Consider the following 23,759-nt stretch of genomic DNA (forward strand, 5'->3'; position numbering starts at 1 on the left):
ATAAAAGCACCTCATATTATAATTGGGTCTGTATGGTAAATAGAAAATGTATAGTTGAACCATACAAAATTGCCTCTACTTAACTGTTTTTGATCTATTAAAATGTCAAGTTCATATGTTCAACCAAATCCAGTTATTTTTTTTTTTGTGGCACCATAAATTAGAAAATGTATTTAAATATAGTACTAGTCTTGGATATTTATTCCATGGCTTAAAATTTAAATTTCCAAAGCCAGATTATAAGTTGCTTTTGATTATAAACCATGTATTGCTAAAATCTCCTTGCCTAGTCCCTAGAGGAAGCAATTGAAGGTCAAACGTTGTTAATTTATTTAAAATAAAAAGAAATTATAAGAGTGTATCTGATAGGTAGAATTTCATATTGATTAAAAAATTGTTTTAAAATATATTTCACTCTTTGACCAAAGAGTGAAAATTAAAAGACTGACATCACTTTGAACATTAATTCTTTGAAAAGAGCTCCAGCCTGAGGATTTTTCTTTCTTGTTTTCCTTTCTGCCTGTGACTCAAGGACATAGAGTGGGGAAAATGTGGTGCAAAATGCCCAGTGTATAAAAACCACTCACACCTTCTTTGGTGGGTCGAGCACTTCCATGGATGAATAATCACCTCCATTTTGAGCTTATTTTTTATTTTTTTCTGGAAAAAGAAAAATCGAACCTATAGAAAACATGAAAGAACAGTACTTTACCTAAACTCACCAATTATTCACATTTGTCATATTCTCTCTGTCTATATATATATATATATATATATACACACAAACATTTCTATATATGTATATATTCTATGTATGTGTATATAAGCATGCATATATACATATATAAACATTTCTTTTTTATATATGAACATTTATTTCCTGACCACTTTAAAGTAAGTTGCAAATATCATGACATTTCACCCCTAAATACATCAGTACACCTCCCCTAAGAACAAAGACATTCTCCTATGTAACCAAAACACCATTATCGCACGCAAGTAATAAAATATTGTTATAATAATACTATCAAATATATAGTCCATATTCAAGTTTACCCAACTGAAAACATACTTTATAACTCTTCTAAAAAATCTGGGATCCTCTCAAATACCACTCATTACATTTAGTAGTCCTGTCTCTCCAGTCAGCTTTAATCTAGAACAGTCCCCCATCCCCACCTTGAATTTATTTTTTTCTTTCATGGCAATGACATTGTGAGACTCTAGGCCAACATTTTGGACTTGACCTGCTCATAGATCCAGGTGAAACGTTTTGGTAAGAATATTACATAGGTGAGAATGTCTTGCTTGGCATCACATCAGGAGGCTCTTAATGGCAGTTTGACATTAAGTTTGATCACTTGTTTAAGGTGTTTTGTGTTGATTCTTATAAACTTTAGTTTTTGAAAGTGTTTTTTTGTCCTTTTCCACAAAATCTGTGAAGTCTGTAGCATCTGATTACATAGAAAAATCTTAAGTCTTGAGTATCTATAGATCTCATATGCCAAACTATTATTAGCTGTGTCAAACAGGCTTGTTTTATTTACTTTTCAACTGATGAATGATGAATTACTGATTTACTGATTTAGTAATACCTGACTCTCCAAAAAGGTTGAAGGCTGCTTGAAGGAGACTATAAAAAATAAAATGCTTGTCCCAACTGCCTGGCAAGGTGAAAGAATGCTTGGAGATCTCTCTCTGTCTCTGTCTCTCTCTTTCTGATTCCTTCTTATTAAGACCATCTCATTCTATTTACCCATAGGCTGCTTTAGATTCAACTTATTCAGTAAAGAATAGACATAAAGAAGAAAGAACTTGTAGAGAAACATTTAAACTGAAATCTTTTTTCACCATATTTTTTAGCTGGTGAATATTTTGTATCTTTGACAGAATTTTCTGTCCACTTCCCAAGAACTTTGTCAGAATAACTTTTTTTTGCCAGTATAAGCCCCTGGAGCAATCCACCATCCATTGCTTTGTGCTCTGGGGAACAGCTGACCTTGGTTAGAAATTAATTTATTACTTCCTGTTTCCTTTACATTTCCCACTTCTCTCCCCACCTCCTGCTCCAGTAATGACACATAAAGTTAATGAGCACTGGTAATTAAGAGGGCCATTTTAGAACAAGGGAGTTGGGTATTGAATGCCCTTGATCTAAACTTTACTTGGAGAAAGGATAGCTGAATAATTAGAAAATGGGATTCTAAATCAGAAGCTGAGGGTGTCTTTTCTGCCAATAATTTGTGTAGCTTTGGCTGGATATCTTTACTTCTTTATTTTTCATTTTGTCCATCAGCTGAATAGGACTTATAATAATTTCTTATTAATCGTTTTTGAGTGTCCAGATAAAAGCCTCAATATGGTAGCAACATAACTTCCAATTTAAAAATAACTGGACAGTGTGACTATTTTTACTAATTGTACAATACATGTTCCTTAGCTCACTTTTATACTTTTACCTACTCAAAAAAGTCACAACTTAAATCATTTTCATTAAATAGCTTAAAATAACAAGAAGAATTTAAAATACTTTATTTCTAATTTCTTACATAATGTTCAATTTTATCTTCAGAAATTTTTAAAGTTAAAAGTAACATCCCATTTTACAAGTAGTCGATTGAAGGGATATTAGAAAATGTAGATAATCAAGAGGAAAAACAAATCAGAATCCATCACCACCAAGACAGGACCATCGTTAATACCTTATGTCCTTCCAGAAGGGTCATGTAGACAATATCCTTTTATAATCTTTTTTTTTTTTTCATTTTTAATGAAAAAAAAAAGACTATTTTGAAATAGTCTTTCTGGTTCATCCAAAGTAATTGTAGCAGATGCTATGATGTACCACCCAGATCCCCTTCAGGACCAGAAGATTTATTTACCCAGCTGTTGGCTGCTGGCAGACAGCCCTTAGCCCTCAGCTCTCTTTAGAACTCTTGGATGAAGGGATTCCCCTTGCCCAAGGGCGTACCCCTTTCTATCAGCTGCTGGCTTCCAGTGACTGGAGGATGCAGCGGTATAAAGGCCAGGCTCCCATGCCCTGACTCTAGGCAATTCTGAATGGCTATTTCAGCTTCATATCTCCCTGTGGGGTAGGTTGAGGCCTTCAGTTGGGACTACATCACAGCCCCACTTCTCTCTTCAGCCCTGCCCAGCCCATCACTTCCCTTCCGGAGACCCGATCCCAAGAGTACTCCCTTATCAACCTCTCATGTGCTAATTTCTGTCTCAGAGTTTTCTTTCTAGGGAGGCTGGTCTATAACAGTTGGTACTGGAAGTGGTCTGAGAAAGCTGACACTGAGGTAGAAGTTTGGAGCTGGGTCACTTGCCCCCTAGCTGGCAGTGAGGACCCCATGAGTGGTGGTGGACAGAGCACAGACAAGCCCTGGCCCGAGGAAGCAGAGCACCGTCAAAGCTTTCCTGATGGGAAACTGGTGGAAGAAAATTCAACAGCTGGTGAGATGTATCAGGTGTTAATAAATATGAAAGAAATAACATAAGGCCAGCAGAATTGGGTAGCTATTGCTAAGCTCAACTGACACTTCTTGGAAAAAAAAACAGTAAAAGACTGAGAGTGATTATTTGACAGTTAAATTGGTAAGAGTGAAAGCCAGAGGGCTTCCTTGATTGCTGATTAAGTACTCTAGTCTTCTAAAGTCAGAGGCTACAGAAAGCTAAGTACCAAGACCAGGACTTAATCATAAAATTCACAGAGCTCTAAAGAAAGTTTAATTCTCAACTGAGGCAGGTAGGCTAGGAAAGAATGGGTCTCTGGCACATGGAATGGAGACCTCTGGGTTTCTGAACCCAAAAATCCTGGGTCTCAGATTCCTCTGAACGCTTTGAACCAGCAGAAAATAGTGTACTCTTCACCCTTTAAGATGAGCCCTGCCTCCTTGATTGAAGATACTTCAGAGGCCTTTCTCCTTCAGGGTTGAAGTTAACATTGATACCCAGAGACCTGAATAAACAGAATCCTGGCTCAGCTTTGGCTCATCATGCATCCACTGGGTCCATGGACCCACCCAGTGATCATCTCCCTATCCCAAAAATCTATTGGGAGAAGATATACTTTGTATTTGGCACAATTCCTATATTGGTTCCTTTGCCTTTGGAATAAGACCTGTCACGGTGCGAAGGCCAAGTGGAAGCTCTGAACCCTCCAACCCCCTCCCTACTCCCAGCCAAAATAATACATTAAAACCAAAATCACATCCCAGCCAGTCTTTAGTAATTAAAGACTAAAGGATGCTGAGTTGGTGGGCCCCATCATCTCTATTTAGTTCATCAGCCTGGCCCCTGAAAAAACCAGATGGATGTTGGAGGACGACAGGGAACTACTGCATACTTAAGTGTGTAGTAGCTACAATCGCAGCTGCTGTGCCAGATATGGTATCTTTGCTACAGCAGATTAACAAGTCCTTGAGTGCATGATATGTGGCCATTGATCTGGCACATATTTTTTTTCCCCATCTCTATAAGGAAAGATGATCAAAAACAGTTCAAATCCATTTGGAATGGACGACAGTTTACATTTACAATCTTGATCTAGGGCTATATCAACTCTCCTGTCCTCTATCATAATATAGTCCAAAGGGTCTTGAATGGCTGGACATTCTGCAGAACATCACACTGGTCCACCAGAGTGATGACATCACATCAGTCAGATAAATGAGCAAGAAGTGGCTGGTCTTCTGGTGAGACACATGCCCACCAGAGGGTGAGAGAAAAGCCTTACAAAGATTCAGAGACACCCACATTAGTGAAGTGCTTGAGAATTCAGTGGTCTGGGCATGGGAAGAAATCGCTTAATCCCTTCCAAACTGAAGGAAAAATTATTGCATCTTGTGTCTCCCACCACAAAGAAGAAAGCATAGCACTTCATAAACCTCTTTGAGTTCTGGGGGGAGCATATTCCATACCTGCAAACACTGCTCTGACCCATATTTCAGATGACACAAAGAGCCATTGGCTTTGAGTTAGAAATTAAGACAGAGTTCTGTCGTGGGTCCAGGCTGTGGGGCAAGCAGCCCTGCTACTTATGCCCTACCATCCAGCAGACCCTGTGGTTGTAGAGATGTCATGGTGGGAGAGGACACCCTGGGGAGTTTATGATAGGCCCCAGTGGAAGAATCAATACACTGGCCCCTGGGTTTCTGGAGCAGGAGTGGAGAATGCCATCTGCAGTGGAGAATTATACGTCTTTTGAAAACAGTTCCCAGCCTTGTGCCCTAGTAGAGATGGACTGCTTGACTATAGGACACAGAGTGACCAGGCCACCAGAACCGCTCATCTTGAGCTGGTCCTGTCAGACCACCAAGTCATACTGTCCAATGGGCCCAGCACGAATCATCACACAATGCATGCGGCACATCAGCATCAAGCCTGAGTAAGGCTGGAGAGTACGAGAAAGCTGCACAAGTGGGCCGGGCCCCATGTTGCCCACCACTGTTCTGCTCCCTCAGCTCACATGTGTGGCCCTCTGGAGATCCTTTATGACCAACTGACTGAGGAGGGAAAAGCCCTCTTTGGTTCATGGATGGGTCAGCCCGGCACGTGTGTGCAAACTGAAAAGGGACAACAGCTGCACTACCACCCCTGTGGGGAGGGAAGAAAATTCTCCCTATAGCACCCACTTTGTGTGGAAAGAGAGTAGCCTGAGGTGAGGATATACAGACTCAGAGACAGTGGCAAATAGCTTAGCCAGCCGGTTAGGAACCTAGAAGGAGAAAGATTGGAAGATAGGAGACAAGGTGTAGAGGCAGGTAGATGAACATGGAATGAGCTGCCCAATAAGATGGGCTTCATATCGCATGTTAATGAATGCCCAGCAGAAAACACTGACCATAGAAGAGGAACTAAGCAACCAAGTAGGCAGAACTGGACCAGTTGACACCAGCCTGCATCTATCATCACCCTGGTGCTGTTGCAATGAATGTGTGAACACAGTAGCCATGGAGGCTGAGAGTGGAAAAGAAGAGTAAGCAAGCAAGAACAAGGCTCTGTGGAGAGAAGGCTGGGAGAGTAAATGTTCCCTGACCAAGAAAGCAGCCTTAGAGAGATGTTAGAACTGAAATAGCTACTGAACTGAACTGAAATTTATGAAATGTTTTGCTGTGGACCTGGGTTAGGGTTAGGGTTAGGGATCCCTATGCAATCTCACCAACCAAAGACAATATAGCCTCCAAGCTGTCTGTAACAGAGACCAATTCTGAATCCCAGATAGACCACTGGCTACCTCTGGCAAATTAACCCCTTGCCCCTTCTACCCTGGAAAGGGCAATGTTTGTCTTGACTAGAAGAGACACATGTTTGGAATATGGATTTGCCCTCAGGACCTCAGCTACTAGAGTAACCTGAAAGCTTACAATGTGTTTGATCCACCTCTACAGGATCCCAAATAACATCACATCAGCCCCAGCAGCCAACTTTCCAGACCCATGGGATCCACAGTCTTATTACAAATTGCACCACCCAGAAGTTGCCAGCCTGGCAGAATGATGGAACAAGTTGAACTCACAGCTAAAGCGCCAGCTTGGTGGTGCTTGTGAGGATGGGGACCATCCTGGAGAATGCAGTGCTCAACTGTAAATCAACAAACGTAACTGATGAGTGTCTCCATAGGTAGAACACATGAATCTAGGAACCAACGGGTGGGAGTAAGAGTGGTGCTGCTACCATCACTGCCAGTTACACACTGGGAATTTTGTGCTTCCTGTCCTCTCAGCTCTGAGCTGTTCAAGTAGTATAGAGATCCTGATTCCCCAAAGAGGAGCCCTTCTGGCCAGAGGACACATTGCCCTGTGGTGTAGCCGATTCTATGCTCAGTGAAACTTCCCTGGAGCACTGTAATAAAACAGCCATAACTTCTACACTTGAGTCAATCTCTATCTTCCTTCCTTCTCTACTCTGCCTGGCACTTATCACCATCTGAATTATATTGCTTATTTATTTGTTTACTTGGATATTGTCTTTCTCCTCCACCCAAATGTAAATTCCAGGAGGGCAGAGATATTTATTTGCTCTCAGTTAGTCATCAGTGCCTAGAACAGTGCTAGCCACATTGAAGGCACTCAATAAATATTTGCCAAATGAATAAATAACTCTACAATGTAGTTTTTTGTGGGTGGGTAGTATTCAACTGTAAGTATTCATCATCATTTATTTAACCAATCACTTATTGCTGGGCAGTTCATTTTCCTCACATTATTTCTGCGATAAAATAACGGCAGGCAAAAGTCTTCGTGTGTATCACCTATTATTTCCATATGATGAAGTCCAAGCAGTACAGTTTGCTGGCACATAGGTATGACTTTTAGTTTTCCAGGCTTTCGATATGCGATACCTCATGGATTTGTTTGAAAACTATTATTATGTATGCAATTCAGATTTAGCGCTCCTCTTGTCAAACAGGCTGTCTTGACTCCGCATAAAACCGAATTCTGACCTGGCTCCCTTTAACATTTTATATAAGAAATCCAACCATATTCAGAATGCTAAAATTTATTTTTCATTACTTTTGCAGAAGACTGCATAGGGATCTCTAACCCTAATTCTAACTCAACCCCATAGCAACACTTCATAACCCCCAAGTAGATGTTTCAGTTCTCCATTTCATCTCAGGCTGCTCTCTTGGCTGGGGAACATTTTTTGCCACAGCACACTTTTCCTAAAGCCACATCCTTGCCTACTCCTTCCCCCTTCCTCCTTCATGCATTTTCTCCCCCAAAACTTAAATTCCTCCCCCCACTTTATCAAGTAGAGAACTGCCCACTTTCTCATGAAACTAGGGCCCCATATAGAGATGTAGGAGTTTGCTTTTAGCTTGTACTGCCTTCTCTAAGTCACAAGTTTGTGTCTCTTCCTACAGAGAAATTCTCAGACTCTAATGCATAAAAGAAAACACTCCTTCTTGTTTTTCTTTCCCTTAAGTTACTCCCTCAGAACATGGAAGGCCAAATCCTAACTTTCTCTCTCTATTTGTATTGTGCAATTGCACTTGGAGTTGTGCGTTACCTGTTTGATGAATGTGTTGGTACACTTGGGCTTCCTCCAAAACTCTTTTGTTCCTCTCCTCCTCCCATGGTTTATTTGTCTCCCTCCTTTTTGTCTCAGGTTCTAAGCTCCAGAGGCTGAAAGAGTTGGATCAATGTCCCATTTCCATCGCTTACTGTGTGAATTTAAACATGAAACTTTACTTTTCTGGGTCATCATTTCCTCATCTGTAACATATCACCTGCTGCTATGAAGAATAAACCACATAAGACATAAATTAGCACAGTGGCCTGAGGAAATACTCAACAAATGTTAACTGTTATTATTTCTCTCTTCAATTTGGCATGTCTGTTCTTTATAGAGCTTCTCGGGCATTCATTGTCTTATTTCCCTTTATCCTTTCCATTCCTTAGTCTCCCTAATTTCTTCCTCCTTCACCTTCTTCTGTAGGAACCTTTGATAAGGTTATGTCTTCTGCAAACTGCCCACCCTGTCTTCACTTCTCAACAGTTACTTTCTTCCTCCTGTCTTTTCATTACACCCTCTTGTTTATCTTCAGGTTTTGGAAATATTTTCCTTTGCCTTTCCCTCTATCACAGCCTGAACTATGTCTCTGTTACTTTTCTCTGTTGTTTATTCTAAAATTCCTACCCACCACCTCCTTCTTCGCTTCCAGTCTCCTATGACTTCCCTCCATGCCTTTGGGCACTTTTGCTGTTTCTTTCCTTCTTCTTACTTGTCCTTCTCATCTGGCTCGATAATGCTATTCTCTTATGCCTACATATTCCCTTTATCTTTATAGAGATCACATCTAATTCTCTTTTTATAGCGAGCAATGGCATTCATTCACTCATTCATTCATTGAGTGAATATTATTGAGAGCCTACTATCTTTAAGGTGCTAGGTTAGGTCTTTAGAAGACAGAAATTAAAGACGCAGCCCCTGCCTTTAAAGAGCTCAAAGTCTAGTAGGGAAAGAGATGAATAAAGTAATCCTATTTGGGTGACAGGTCTAGGAAGGGGGCAATGCAGGGTGAACTGAGAGGGCAATTAGTGGAAACCGAGGTGGAAGGAAGAGGTATAAAGGAAAGCCTTCCACAGCTGTTGACATCAGAGTTGTTTTGAAGCATGAATAGGAACAAGTCAGGAGAAGTGGGGTGTGAATACATTAGAGGGAGTGCAGATTCTAGGTAAAGGGCCAATATTTGCCTTTGCATTGAGTCAAATCCTTCACTGCTGAGTCATTTGACTATTCAGTGCAGTCAGATGATTCTTAGCTCATAGCTACAGGATGTCTTTTTTTGACTGCATTCCTCATCAACTATAGCCTTTCTTGGCCAATGAATGAAAAGAACTTCTGGTTTGGTAATCCTATGTTCTTTTTTGATAGAGCCCTATTTCATATTTATCTCTCCCCTTCTCCACACCAAATCTAAATGAGCATATAAATTTTTAACCTACTATTTCATTCACAAAGACAGTAAAAATGTTGTTTGCATTGGTCTGCTAACTAGGATTACCACACAGTTCTGGCATCTTTTCTTCTGATATGCTTTCGTAAACTTTGCATAAAAGTCCTCACTTCTAGTAGTTTTCATTAATGCAAATAAATACCCCATGGGCTTATTCAAATGAATTGATAATCGGGCTCTCATCTTATGGCCTCATAATGAAAGTTTCATAAGTTTCTTAATACAACTGTATTCAGAGGGGTCCTATCTTCACAGCATCCAAATGTTGTTATTGTTGTTGGTTCTCCTCCTTCCTCCTCATTCTTTTCCTCCTTCTTCATTTGCCCTCATCGTAGCACCACAGAAGCTTGGAGCTCCGTAAATAACAAGGTGATCAGAGCACATGGCTCTGAGGTGGACTGAGACGGAAGAGACATGGCAGCTGTGGTGAGATAGGCCCTTGATATAGACCCAGCCAAAGGCAACCTGACGAATGCTAGTGACAAAGGCAGAGTGTTTGGTGTTCAGAGGACAGTGATGGGTGATGGTAAGCCATCCAGGCAGGTGGGAAATCTGCCTGGAATTTTTACTGTCTTCGCACCAAAATTATACATTAATTGAAGAAGATTTGAAATATCTTTAACATTAAGTCAGCCACCACGAATGTAGTATGTGTCTCCATTTACTCAGTCTTCTTATATTTTTTAATAGAATTTTAATATTTTTCCATAGCAATGTCTTGTACATTCATTGTAAAGTTGACCCCCAGATACATTACAGTTCTGCTACTATTGTGAATGATACTTTATTTTCTCGTTTGGTATTGCTGGTATAGAACACTATGGATTTTTGTAAGTCAATCTTGTGTTAAGGCAAATTTGCTAAACTCTCACTAATTTTAATAGTTTGTTACTGCTGTTGGATTTTCTACATAGATGATTATGTTGTCAGCAATGAATGATGATTTTTTTAAAATTAATTTTTATTGGAGTATAGTTGCTTTACAGGAATGATGATTTAATATATTTTATTCTAATGCTTGCATACCAGTTATCAATTGCTTCAAACAAATTATCCGAAAACTTAGCAGTTAAAGACAACAGACATTTATTATCATACAGTCTCTGAGGTCAGTAATCCAGGAATATGACCTGGTATCAGAAATCACACAGCATTACCTCATCTTATTCTATTTGTTAGAAGAAATTCACTAAGTCCAGCCCAAGCTCAAGGGGAGAGAAATTAGGCTCCACTTATAGAAGATACTGTTAGAATTTATAGACATATTTAAACCACCACATCTTACAATGTTTTTTTCTTCTTGTTTTCTATTTTAATTTTTATTGATGAGGACATCCAGTAACAGGTTAAATAGTGGCAGAGATCATGATAACTTTGTTTTGTTCAAGACCTTAAAGGAACTGATAGTTTATAAGGTTTCTCCATCAACTATCACATTGACCTTAGTCTTTTGGTATAAGGTCTATCAGATTCAAGGAGTTCCCTTCTATTCCTGGCTACTGAGACTATTATTATTTTATCATAACTAAATGTTAAAGTTCATGAAACACCTTTTGCATTCACAGATTTTCTTTTCCTAGCTTTTCCTCTGTTTTCTCTTTTAAGATAGGTTTTCTGATATTATACCATTGTTGCATTCCTGGAATAAACTGCACTGAGTTTGTTTTTTAACACATGATTAGATTCACTTAGATAGTAATTTATATAGGATTTTCCCATCTGTATTCATAGGTTAGATAGGCCTGTACTTTTTTCCTGTGCTGTCCATACTGGTTTTAGAATCAATGTTTTGTTAGCTCTTAAAATGAGTTGGGCAGCTTTCCTCCTTTGTCTATTCTTCAACTTGGAAGTTTTGCAGCATGCCTCTGTTGGAGGCTGGCCTTTTTCTTTCCATACGCCCATCTATCTACTTTTACCTGGTCTACTTTCTCCCCTGGCCCCTGACTTACTGCCTCATTTCCAGTTCATGGTTTCTGCCTTCTTTCCTGGCTCTGTTTTGCTTATACAGGCATGGTTTAAAGATATTGCAGGTTCAGTTCCAGACCACCAAAATACAGCAAATATCGCAATAAAGTGAGTCACACGAATTTTTTGGTTTCCTGGTACCTATAAAAGTTATGTTTACACTAAACTGTAGTCTATTAAGTGTGCAATAGCATCATGTGTAAAAAACTGTACAGACCTTAATTTAAAAATACTTTATTGCTAAAATTGCAAGCCACCATCTGACAACACAGGGTTGCCACAAACATGCAATTTGTTAAAAAAAAAAAAAAGGCAATATTTGCAAAGTGCAATAAAGCAAAGTTCAGTAAAACAAAGTATGCTTGTATATAGCAGGGGGTCAAATTTTACACAGTTTGGGTCAGTGTGCAATTAATGGTAACTGCTTTATTTTGCATAACTGACTCAGGCTTCCTCACTGAACCCTTCATTGTCAATGACGGAGGCAGGGAAGGGTGATATGAAGGCATGTGGTTGTACTAAAATTTGCCAAATATAAAAGAGTATCTTTGTATCTTATAGTTTAATATAATGTCATTTTGAAGAAATATTCTCCCTCTCCCTGTTAGGTTCCAAGATGACTTCTTGGATCCAAGGGAAACTTGCTTGCTTTCATGGTGATGAGGTGAAGGGAAGCTGGTGGCTTATCTGCATGTGCATTTCCTTGACAGTGGACATAGCTGAAGAGGCATCATAGACCAGAGAACAGCAAACACACCTGAACTTACACCAGTCGGTTCCTCTAGTCACTGCAAAGATACACAACATACCCAGGTGCCCTCTTGGGGGAGTAGGCCAGGGGATTGAGGAACTTTTAAAAGAAGCTGAAGGGCCCTGGTAGGAAGTTTGGACGTTGAACTTGACTGAATATTTATCCAAAGAAAATAAATTAAGCTGAATGAATTTTTTTTTAAACTGAGAGACACTGAACTTACTTTAATTAGGAGGTTTTGACTTATGTGGAATTAACTCCAAGATATACTATTATGTGAAAAAAGCGAAATACAGAAGAAGTATGCATAACATGCTGCTGTTTGTTTTAAAAAAAATCATATACACGTTTGTGTTTCTACCTCTGGACCCTCCAAGGAAACAAAGTGGGTGAAAGGGACGGGTTCCTTTCCACCCAGAGTCTGCTCTCTGGGAAGGGTTTGCATGGGTGCAGATGTTCCCTTCATGGCAATTTTGGGTCCCTGAGAAGTAGACCCTTAAGAGAGCCTATCTCCTCTGAAAAGTGACGTATCATTTATGTAGAATTTAAATTTTTATTTTACAACTGCTCCTTGCAGCCCCATAATCATTCATCCAATTCCCCTGGCAACTTGGAACATTGTTTATCTTGGCCTCTCAGGAATCTGCTTTCAAACCAGGAAACCCAAAGCCAAATGGGTGAGGGCTACAGAAGCAGTGGGTCTTTCCCTGTGGCAGGCAGGCCCCAGATGGCCATGAGCCTGCCTCATAGCACCCACATCCCGCGGAACCCCCTTCCCCGGTGTGTCACTTCTGTGATTAGGTCACACGTTAGTGTGATGTGTGTCTTGCTACAGACCCTGCCCCTTGCTGGTTTTCACAGAATAGCTGCCATGGTGGGGGGGGCGGGGTGCCGCGTGGCAAACAGCCAGCAAAGCACTGAGTCCCTCAGCCAACACCCTGGAGATCTGACTCCTGCCAACGACCGCAAGAGCTTGGACATGAACCTGCCCCAGACAAGCCTCCTGATGAGACAGCATCCCCAGCACTCTCACCTGAAGCTGAAACCCACCTGTGGTGCCTGGACTTCTGATCCACAGAAATGTGAGGTCGTAAACTTGTGCTGTTTGAGGCTAAGTTTGATATGTTTTCCTTACTACCCAGTGATATGTGGCTTGAAAACAAGATCAGTTACAGAAACATAAAGAATGGTCCAATGTTTACACATCTAAGTGTAGTGGCTACAAATCTGACCCCACTATATTTGGACTAACAGATCTTGGCTTCCTCATCTTAGAACCTCATCCACTGACAGACTTCATGTCACCTGATCTCCCCTAATCCTATCCCCTTCCTGGTTCTGATCGAGAGAAATGGGTACTGGACAGAAAGCTGTGGGCTAGTTCTGGCCGTACTGCTAGCTCACTGTGTGACTGCTCTGCCTCTTAATTTTCTGACCCATAAAACGGGAAGACTAAAATCAATGAACCTTAAAGTCTTTCCAGCTTTATGGATTTTTTTTCTTTTCACAACCTTGCCCGAATCCCAGTACCTTCTTCTTCTCAGCAGGGCGTATGTAACTTGAGGGGACATTCAGACTTTCCAAATCAATTTTTCCACTTTATTTGCCCCCTTCATTGATTTCTCTGCCAACTTGACTTAGGAACAGGTCATGCTGACTGCAGAGTGACAGCAGTGGTTAGAGTTGGTTCGAGTTTGTAGCTGCTCCTTATGGCATATGGCATACTGCATCTCTCACCCACCTCTTTTTCCCACTTCCTTGTGAAAAATCCTATTGGCATTTCATACCCTTCAAGTTCTACATTGTACAGCCTGTGTGACTCTAAATGCTGGTTTTAAAAATCAAAAGCACCAAAGCAGAGAGTCTGTTTGGATCAGGAAGGCAATAGTGCGCTTTCCTGATAACACTGTTTCCCCAACAAAACATAAGTCTGAACAAATGAATCTACAGAATCACTAGTGCTGGGGTGAATTCTTTTTTCTTTTTTGGTGCCTGGTAGGGTTATTTCCCATCTTCCAAAGCTGGAGCCCTAATGAGCTCCAGGGGGACAGAAGTCTGTCAATCACAGGGTACTTTTCAAGTATAGTCATCTCTGCCCCATCAGAGAACCACAAGGCATGAAATAATTAGAAAGCCCAAAGTAACTGCTCTGTTTTACAAGAGCAAAATCCGTATGCGGATCATTTACATAAACCTGTCCCTTCCCATTAGAGTTCTAATGTAGGCTGGGCAATAATCGCAGGCGTGCTGGGGGAGGGGAGGTCAAGGTAAGCCGGGCCTCCATATTGGCAGCGCAAGGTACGCGTATGCTGCGCCTGCCGCTGCCTTCGCCTTTACCGACTACTGAATTAACGTAAAGTATCTTTTCTTTTCCATTAGGTAAGAACTATTCCTGCTGCTATGGCAGCAGACCCTGTGCTTAAGAGAAGAAAAAGAAGCTTTTGCATCAAGCTATTGTTAGGGGAGAATTCGCTTTGAGGAGCTTTTCAAAGCTGATCCGATTGGGGAAAGAATCATGTTAAATATTTGCTATGAAATATTTATAAGACGAGCACAAGAGCAATTGACAAAGTTGCCTGGGAAAATAAGCATTTCTCCTCATTTGGAAATTTGGGGGGTAGGGGTTTAAATGCTCTAGGGAGAATTTATCTAAGTACAAATACGTGTGTGATGTTTTGTTCACAAATGTGCGTGTGCACGCATGCACACTCACACACATGGTTGAACGGGTTGATAGGATTTAGGCCAATCTGCATCTGAATGCGGTTTCCCAAATACGGCAGCAATAAGAGGTCACTGAAGACGGTCTCGATAATTGTGTTTGAAGAAGCCCTGTACTGATGCCAACAGAGCAAGACGCCCTGGACTTAGCCTGGCAGACACGAGGTACAGCAGCAGCCATCTTGTAGGTGCTCTTCTCGTATCCGCACCCAGGAAGGGAACTCTTGGAGGGGATAGAGTCCCCTGAACCCTGCCCTTCATACCATCAGCATAATATTAACAATGCTCAGATGAATGCATTGAAGAAAGAAAAAAAGATGTGTTTAAAGCCAGAATGTATGCTTTTAGAGAACGTATTTCCATGTGGCTTGTGGATTTTTCAAAAATGTTTAGCACCCAAACCTTGCCCACCTGAAGGTGACAAATGATTTATTGACTTTTACATAGTTAATATGTGTCTTGGCGTGTTTCTCCTTGGGTTTATCCTGTATGGGACTCTCTGTGCTTCCAGGACTTGGTTAACTACTTCCTTTCCCATATTAGGGAAGTTTTCAACTATAATCTCTTCAAATATTTTCTCAGTCCCTTTCAACTTTTACATAGTTAAAAGAAGCTCTGCATCAACTATGTATATTTTCAGTATCTGTGGGACTCTCCTCTCTACTGGGAAGAGAGAAATGAAAATATTCGGTCTTAATGCAGTATCTCCAATAAATAAATCACATATTTTAACACTTAGCCTTTGCCACATGAGCCTTGTGACTATTTGATGTCACATTTTATACGACTTTGCAACTAATGTAGTGTAGTATGATTCGTGTAACTGAATAGCTAACTAGGTAATGCATACACTGTTACTGATGCTTATTTTAATCTAGAAGTCCTATAGAGAATTTTACTGTAGGCCAATTTTATTAATCAACAAACACATCATAAGATTCTGGCCAAAAGAGCAAGTGCTCTGAAATGACCAGTTGCAACAACCTCTACAGTATACGGCTGTCTGAGAGGTCCACGGCTACCTAGCAGCAAGGCGGAAGATGCACAGGCGTGATAGGGGTCTGAACCACAGCCAGTCTGTTTCTTATCTGAGAGATCACCAAGTGAGAAAGCATTGTGGATGGATTTAAATCAGCTTTTTTTCCTCTGTCCCCCTTCCCTTGCACGCAACAAAAGTCTAAATCCCTTTTTAGGCCAGATTGCCCCATTTCCCTGCATGGGCCAGGCAGATTGGAAACATGTTTGTCATTCAGCTTTTCTCCAGGCTAATCAGGAGACACTGGGGTGGTGAGATTTCTGCCTCTCATCTGTGGAGCTTGCCTCTAAAAGCAGCCGCTCGGAGGCCGCTGGGCCCACTTGAGAGCTGGGCTGCCTGTCATCTCTGCAGACAGATAGAAAAATATTGTTAACCACGAACCTAAGCAGAGGGTTTAACAGGGATTTGAATCTAAAATGTGATACTCCACATAGACTAACTTGATTTGGTCCAACAGAGCCGAACCCCTTATTCTGTTCTAACAAAGTGTGTCACATAATGGAGGAGATTTTGATGGGATTTACGACATCTCTGTTTCAGGCTTGACGCTGAATAGATCTGAACTGTGAATGAACATTGCTGCCTTCAGAGTTGTCATGGGGAGAGGCCTTGGCCAAACTGACTCCTGAGTCAAGGTCTTGTTGACAGGCCAGCTTTCAAGTTTACCGAGGTGTAGTGTGGATCACGCAGTGGCAGCTGGGCTAGGCAGGTGTGTAGCAGGGGATGGTTCTGTGCAGAGCCTCAGACAGTGCAGAGGGTTGCTACACAGTGATTCCCGCACCTCCTATTTGGGGAACCCCAGTGAACTTTTGAAGCCGAAAATTCTGAAAAATAACTATTTGTAAAGGCAATGGCCACGAATCATGAGGAGGTAGTATAGAGTGGTGGCCTGGTTTGACTCCTGGCTTCTCCACTCACTGTGGGATCTTGACCAGATTACTTTCTACAACTCAGATTCCTCATGTATAATAAGGGGGTGGTGATAGTATCTTCTCTCCGGAGTTGTTGCAAGGAGTACAGGAGATAGTGCATGTTAAGCACTCCATCTAGCCCAGATATAAATGCTTGATCTATAATGTTGTTAGCTATTGCTTGCAGTTCCATGGCAGTTGAGGATGGTTTGCGACCTTCCCTCCACCACATGCTGGCTCATTCTTAGCTGTTGCTGTTTGTAAAAGCGATGACTGACGTTCCTTGTTGTAAACATCAGTGATACAGTGACACCCAATCATATTCAGCCATGGAGAGACCACTTGGGAAAGTCCTATATTTCAGGCATAAGCAAAATTTAGAAAATAATATAATGAACACTCATGGGTGTACCATAGAGCTTTGACAAATTTTAATATTTTGCCATATTTACTCAGATCTTTTAAATAAAACATTAGATTTTTGGTTGAGTTACTTGGTACCTTCCTTGAGCCCATTGTTCTTCTTCTCATTGCTGCTCTGAGATAACCACTATTTTGAATTTGAGCTTTGATTATTACTACATATGTTTTTAAATTTTATATAGCTACAGCAATAGCTATATATATCCATAAGCAATATTTAGTTTTGTTTTATACATTCTGATTTTTATACAAGTGGTATAGTGAACACAAAAGTCCACCATTGACTTTTTTCATTTAATATTATGTTTTTATATTTATTCATATTTATACATGTTATTTATTATTTTTACATTTTTAGTTAATTTATTTTGATTTAATTTATTGAAGTATAGTTGATTTACAATATTGTGTTAGCTTCAGGTGTACAGCATAATGATACAGTTGGGCTTTTTTTGCAGATTATATTTCATTATAGGTTATTATAAGATATTGGATGTAATTCCCTCTGCTATACAGTAAATCCTTGTTGCTTATCTATTTATGTATAGTAGTTTGTAAATGTTAATCCCATATTCACAGTTTGTCCCACCCCCCCATCCCCCGTTGGTAGCCATAAGTTTGTTTTCTATGTCTATAAGTCTCTTCTTGTTTTGTATATAGATTCATTTGTATTGTTTTTATATTCCACAAATAAGTGATATTATATAGTATTTGTCTTTCACTGTCTGACTTATTTCACTTAGCATAATATTCTCTAGGTCCATCCATGTTGCTGCAAATGGTAATATTTCATTCTTTTTTATAGCTGGGTAATATTCCACTGTATATATACAGTGCTTCTATGATCATTGGGGTGCATGTATCTTTTCGAATTAGAGGGGTTTTTTTCCTGGATTGCTGGATCATATGGTAGCATTATTTTTAGTTTTTTGAGGAGCCTCCATACTGTTTTCCATAGTGGCTGAACAAATTTACATTCTCACCAACAGTGTAGGAGTGTTCCCTTTTCTCCGCAACCTCTCCAGCATTTATTATTCGTAGACTTTTTGATGAAAGCCATTCTGACCAGTGTGAGGTGATACCTCATTGTAGTTTTGATTTGCGTTTCTCTAATGATTAGTGATGTTGAGCATCCTTTCATGTGTTTGTTGGCAATCTGTATATCTTCTTTGGAGAAATGTCTATTTAAGTCTTCTGCCCATTTTTGGATTGGGTTGTTTGTTTTTTTGATATTGAGCTTCATGAGCTGCTTGTAAATTTTGGAGATTAATCCTTTGTCAGTTGCTTCATTTGCAAATATTTTCTCCCATTCTGAGGGTTGTCTTTTTGTCTTGTTTATGTTTTCCTTTGCTTTGCAAAAGCTTTTAAGTTTCATTAGGTCCCATTTGTTTATTTGTGTTTTTATTTCCATTTCTCTAGGAGGTGGGTCAGAAAGGATCTTGCTGTGATTTATGTCATAGAGTGTTCTGCCTATGTTTTCCTCTAAGAGTTTTATAGTGTCTGGCCTTACATTTAGGTCCTTAATCCATTTGGAATATATTTTTGTGTATGGTGTTAGGGAGTGTTCTAATTTCATTCTTTTACATGTAGCTGTCCAGTTTTCCCAGCACCACTTATTGAAGATTCTGTCTTTTCTCCATTGTATATTCTTGCCTCCTTTATCAAAAATAAGGTGACCGTATGTGCATGGGTTTATCTCTGGGCTTTCTATCCTGTTCCACTGATCTATATTTCTGTTTTTCTGCCAGTACCATACTGTCTTGATTACTGTAGCTTTGTAGTATAGTCTGAAGTCAGGGAGCCTGATTCCTCCAGCTCCGTTTTTCTTTCTCAAGATTGTTTTGGTTATTCAGGGTCTTTTGTGTCTCCATACAAGTTGTGAAATTTTTTGTTCTAGTTCTGTGAAAAATGCCATTGGTAGTTTGATAGGGATTGCATTGAATCTGTAGATTGCTTTGGGTAGTATAGTCATTTTCACAATGTTGATTCTTCCAATCCAATATCTCTCCATCTGTTTGTATCATCTTTAAATTCTTTCATCAGTGTCTTACAGTTTTCTGCATACAGATCTGTTGTCTCCTTAGGTAGGTTTATTCCTAGGTATTTTATTCTTTTTCGTTGCAGTGGTAAATGGGAGTGTTTCCTTAATTTCTCTTTCAGATTTTTCATCATTAGTGTATAGGAATGCAAAAGATTTCTGTGCATTAATTTTGTATCCTGTTACTTTACCAAATCCATTGATTAGCTCTAGTAGTTTTCTGGTAGCATCTTCAGGGTTCTCTATGTATAGTATCATGTCATCTGCAAACAGTGACAGTTTTACTTCTTCTTTTCCCATTTGGATTCCTTTTATTTCTTTTTCTTCTCTGATTGCTGTGGCTAAAACTTCCAAAACTATGTTGAATCATGGTGGTGAGACTGGGCAACCTTGTCTTGTTCCTGATCTTAGAGGAAATGGTTTCAGTTTTTCACCATTGAGAATGATGTTGGCTCTGGGTTTGTCATATATGGCCTTTATTATGTTGAGGTAAGTTCCCTCTATGCCTGCTTTCTGGAGGGTTTTTATCATAGATGGGTGTTGAATTTTGTCAAAAGCTTTTTCTGCCTCTATTGAGGTAATCATGTGGTTTTTCTCCTTCAATTTGTTAATATGGTTTATCACATTGATTGATTTGCATATATTGAAGAAACCTTGCATTCCTGGGATAAACCCCACTTGATCATGGTGTATGATCCTTTAAATGTGCTGTTGGATTCTGTTTGCTAGTATTTTGTTGAGGATTTTTGCATGTATGTTCATCAGTGATATTGGCCTGTAGTTTTCTTTCTTTGTGACATCTTTATCTGGTTTTGGTATCAGGGTGATGATTGCCTCATAGAATGAGTTTGGGAGTGTTCCTCCCTCTGCTAGAGTTTGGAAGAGTTTGAGAAGGATAGGTGTTAGCTCTTCTCTAAATGTTTGATAGAATTCACATGTGAAGCCATCTGGTCCTGAGCTTTTGTTTGTTGGAAGATTTTTAATCACAGTCTCAATTTCAGTACTTGTGATTGGTCTGTTTATATTTTCTATTTCTTCCTGGTTCAGTCTCGGAAGGTTGTGCTTTTCTAAGAATTTGTCTGTTTCTTCCAGGTTGTCCATTTTATTGGCATATAGTTGCTTGTAGTAATCTCTCATGATCCTTTGTATTTCTGCAATGTCAGTTGTTACTTCTCCTTTTTCATTTCTAGTTCTATTGATTTGAGTCTTCTCCCTTTTTTTCTTGATGAGTCTGGCTAATGGTTTATCAATTTTGTTTATCTTCTCAAAGAACCAGCTTTTAGTTTTATTGATCTTTGCTATTGTTTGCTTCATTTCTTTTTCATTTATTTCTGATCTGATCTTTATGATTTCTTTCCTTCTGCTAACTTTGGGGGTTTTTTTGTTCTTCTTTCTCTAATTGCTTTAGGTGTAAGGTTAGGTTGTTTATTTGAGATGTTTCTTGTTTCTTGAGGTAGGATTGTGTTGCTATAAACTTCCCTCTTAGAACTGCTTTTGCTGCATCCCATAGGTTTTGGGTCATCATGTTTTCATTGTCATTTGTTTCTAGGTATTTTTTGATTTCCTCTTAGATTTCTTCAGTGATCTCTTGGTTATTTAATAGTGTATTGTTTAGCCTCCATGTGTTGTATTTTTTACAGATTTTTTCCTGTAATTGATATCTAGTCTCATAGCATTGTGGCCGGAAAAGATACTTGATATGATTTCAATTTTCTTAAATTTACCAAGGCTTGATTTGTGACCCAAGATATGATCTATCCTGGAAAATATTCCATGAGCACTTGAGAAGAAAGTGTATTCTGTTGTTTTTGGATGGAATGTCTTATAAATATCAATTAAGTCCATTTTGTTTAATGTATCATGTAAAGCTTGTGTTTCCTTATTTATTTTCATTTTGGATCTGTCCACTGGTTAAAGTGGGGTGTTAAAGTCCCCTACTATGATTGTGTTACTGTCAATTTCCCCTTTTATGGCTGTCAGCATTAACCTTATGTATTGACGTGCTTTTATGTTGGGTGCATAAATATTTACAATTTTTATATCTTCTTCTTGGATTGATCCCTTGATCATTATGTAGTGTCCTTCTTTGTCTCTTGTAATTGTCTTTATTTTAAAGTCTATTTTTTCTGATATGAGAATTGCTACTCCAGCTTTCTTTTGATTTCCATTTCCATGGAATATCTTTTTCCATCCCCTCACTTTCAGTCTGTATGTGTCCCTAGATCTGAAGTGGGTCTCTTGTAGACAGTATATATACAGGTCTTGTTTTTGTATCCATTCAGCCAGTCTATGTCTTTTGGTTGGAGCATTTAATCCATTTACATTTAAGGTAGTTATCGATATGTATGTTCCTATTCCCATTTTCTAAATTGTTTTGGGTTTGTTATTGTAGGTCTTTTCTTTCTCTTGTGTTTCCTGCCTAGAGAAGTTCCTTTAGCATTTGTTGTAAAGCTGGTTTGGTGGTGCTGAATTGTCTTAGCTTTTGCTTGTCTGTAAAGGTTTTAATTTCTCCATTGAATCTGAATGAGATTCTTGCTGGGTAGAGTAATCTTGGTTGTAGGTTTTTCCCTTTCATCACTTTAAATATGTCCTGCCACTCCCTTCTGTCCTGCAGAGTTTCTGCTGAAAGATCAGCTGTTAACTTTATGGGGATTCCCTTGTATGTTATTTGTTGCTTTTCCCTTGCCACTTTTTATATTTTTTCTTTGTATTTAATTTTTGATAGTTTGATTAATATGTGTCTTGGTATGTTTCTCCTTTGATTTATCCTGTACGGGACTCTCTGCGCTTCCTGGACTTGATTGACTATTTCCTTTTCCATGATAGGGAAGTTTTCAACTGTAATCTCTTCAAATATTTTCTCAAACCCTTTCTTTTTCTCTTCTTCTTCTGGGACCCCTATAATTCGAATGTTGGTGCATTTAATGTTATCCCAGGTGTCTCTGAGACTGTCATAAATTCTTTTCATTCTTTTTTCTTTATTCTGCTCTGAAGTAGTTATTTCCCCTCTTTTATCTTCCAGGTCACTTATCCGTTTTTCTGCCTCAGTTATTCTGCTATTGATTCCTTCTAGAGAATTTTTAATTTCAGTTATTGTGTTGTTCATCATTGTTTGTTTGCTCTTTGGTTCTTCTAGGTCCTTTTTAAACATTTCTCTTATTTTCTCCATTCTATTTCCAAGATTGTGGATCATCTTTACTCTCATTACTCTGAATTCTTTTTCAGGTGGACTGCCTATTTCCTCTTCATTTGTTTGGTCTGGTGGGTTTTTACCTTGCTCCTTCACCTGCTGCATATTTCTCTGTCTTCTCATTTTGTTTAACTTACTGTGTTTGCAGTCTCCTTTTCGCAGGCTGCAGGTTCGTAGTTCCCATTGTTTTGGTGTCTGCTCCCGGTGGGTGAGGTTTGTTTAGTGGCTTGTGTAGGCTTCCTGGTGGAGGGGACTGGTGCCTGTGTTCTGGTGGGTGGGGCTGGATCTTGTCTTCCTGGTGGGCAGGGCCATGTCTGGTGGTGTGTTTTGGGGTGTCTGTGAACTTATTATGATTTTAGGCAGCCTCTCTGCTAATGTGTGGGGTTGTGTTTCTGTCTTGCTAGTTGTTTGGCATGGGGTGTCCAGCACTGGAGTCTGCTGGCCGTTGGGTGGAGCTGGGTTTTAGCATGGAGATGGAGATCTCTGGGGGAGCTCCCGCCGATTGATATTACGTGGGCCCGGGAGGTCTCTGGTGGTCCAGTGTCCTGAACTCAGCTCTCCCACCTCAGAGGCTCAGGCCTGACACCAGCTGGAGCACCAAGACCCTGTCAACCACACGGCTCAGAAGAAAAGGGAGGAAAAAAAGAAAGAAAAATAAATTAAAATTAAAATTAAAAAATAATTATTAAAATAAAAAATAATAATAATAAAAAAGGAAGAGAGCAACCAAACCAATAAACAAATCCACCAATGATAACAAGTGCTAAAAACTGTACTAAGATAAACATAAAAATCAAAAACAAATCAGTTGCAGACAACAAACCCCAAGTCTACAGTTGTTCCCAAAGTCCACCGCCTCAATTTTGGGATGATTCGTTGTCTATTCAGGTATTCCACAGATGCAGGGTACATCAAGTTGATTGTGGGGATTTAATCCACTGCTCCTGAGGCTGCACAGAGAAATTTCCCTTTCTCCTTTGTTCACACAGTTCCTGGGGTTCAGCTTTGGTTTTGGCTCCGCCTCTGCATGTAGGTTGCTTGCAGGCATCTGTTCCCGCCCATACAGGACGGGGTTAAAGCAACGGCTGATTAGGGGGCTCTGGCTCATTCAGGCCGGGGGGAGGGTGAGGTACGGTAGTTATAATTGGAATGCAGGGCGAGCCTGCGGCGGCAGAGGCTGGCAAGACGTTGCAGCAGCCTGAGGCATGCTATGTGTTCTCCCGGGGAAGTTGTCCCTGGATCACGGGACCCTGGCAGT

General features: G+C 39.8%; 1 protein-coding gene across 3 annotated transcripts in view; it reads left to right on the forward strand.

The window, feature by feature from the left end:
* Nucleotides 1–23,183, forward strand: part of LOC309661333 (uncharacterized protein) — a 162,703-nt gene extending 139,520 nt beyond the window's left edge. For 2 of the 3 annotated variants that reach the window (XM_082463071.1, XM_082463073.1), the window contains 2 exons: nucleotides 9,802–15,357; nucleotides 15,514–23,183. The gene's annotated coding sequence lies outside the window, so the exon portion shown is untranslated. Of the gene's footprint in view, nucleotides 1–105; nucleotides 15,358–15,513 lie in introns of those variants that run through there. The other variant, XR_014263940.1, reaches the window with a different exon arrangement.
* The last annotated feature ends 576 nt before the right edge of the window (nucleotides 23,184–23,759 follow it).

This window comes from Balaenoptera physalus (genome assembly GCF_965194825.1).
Source record: "Balaenoptera physalus genome assembly, chromosome: 5".
NCBI classification, from domain to species: Eukaryota; Metazoa; Chordata; class Mammalia; order Artiodactyla; family Balaenopteridae; genus Balaenoptera; species Balaenoptera physalus.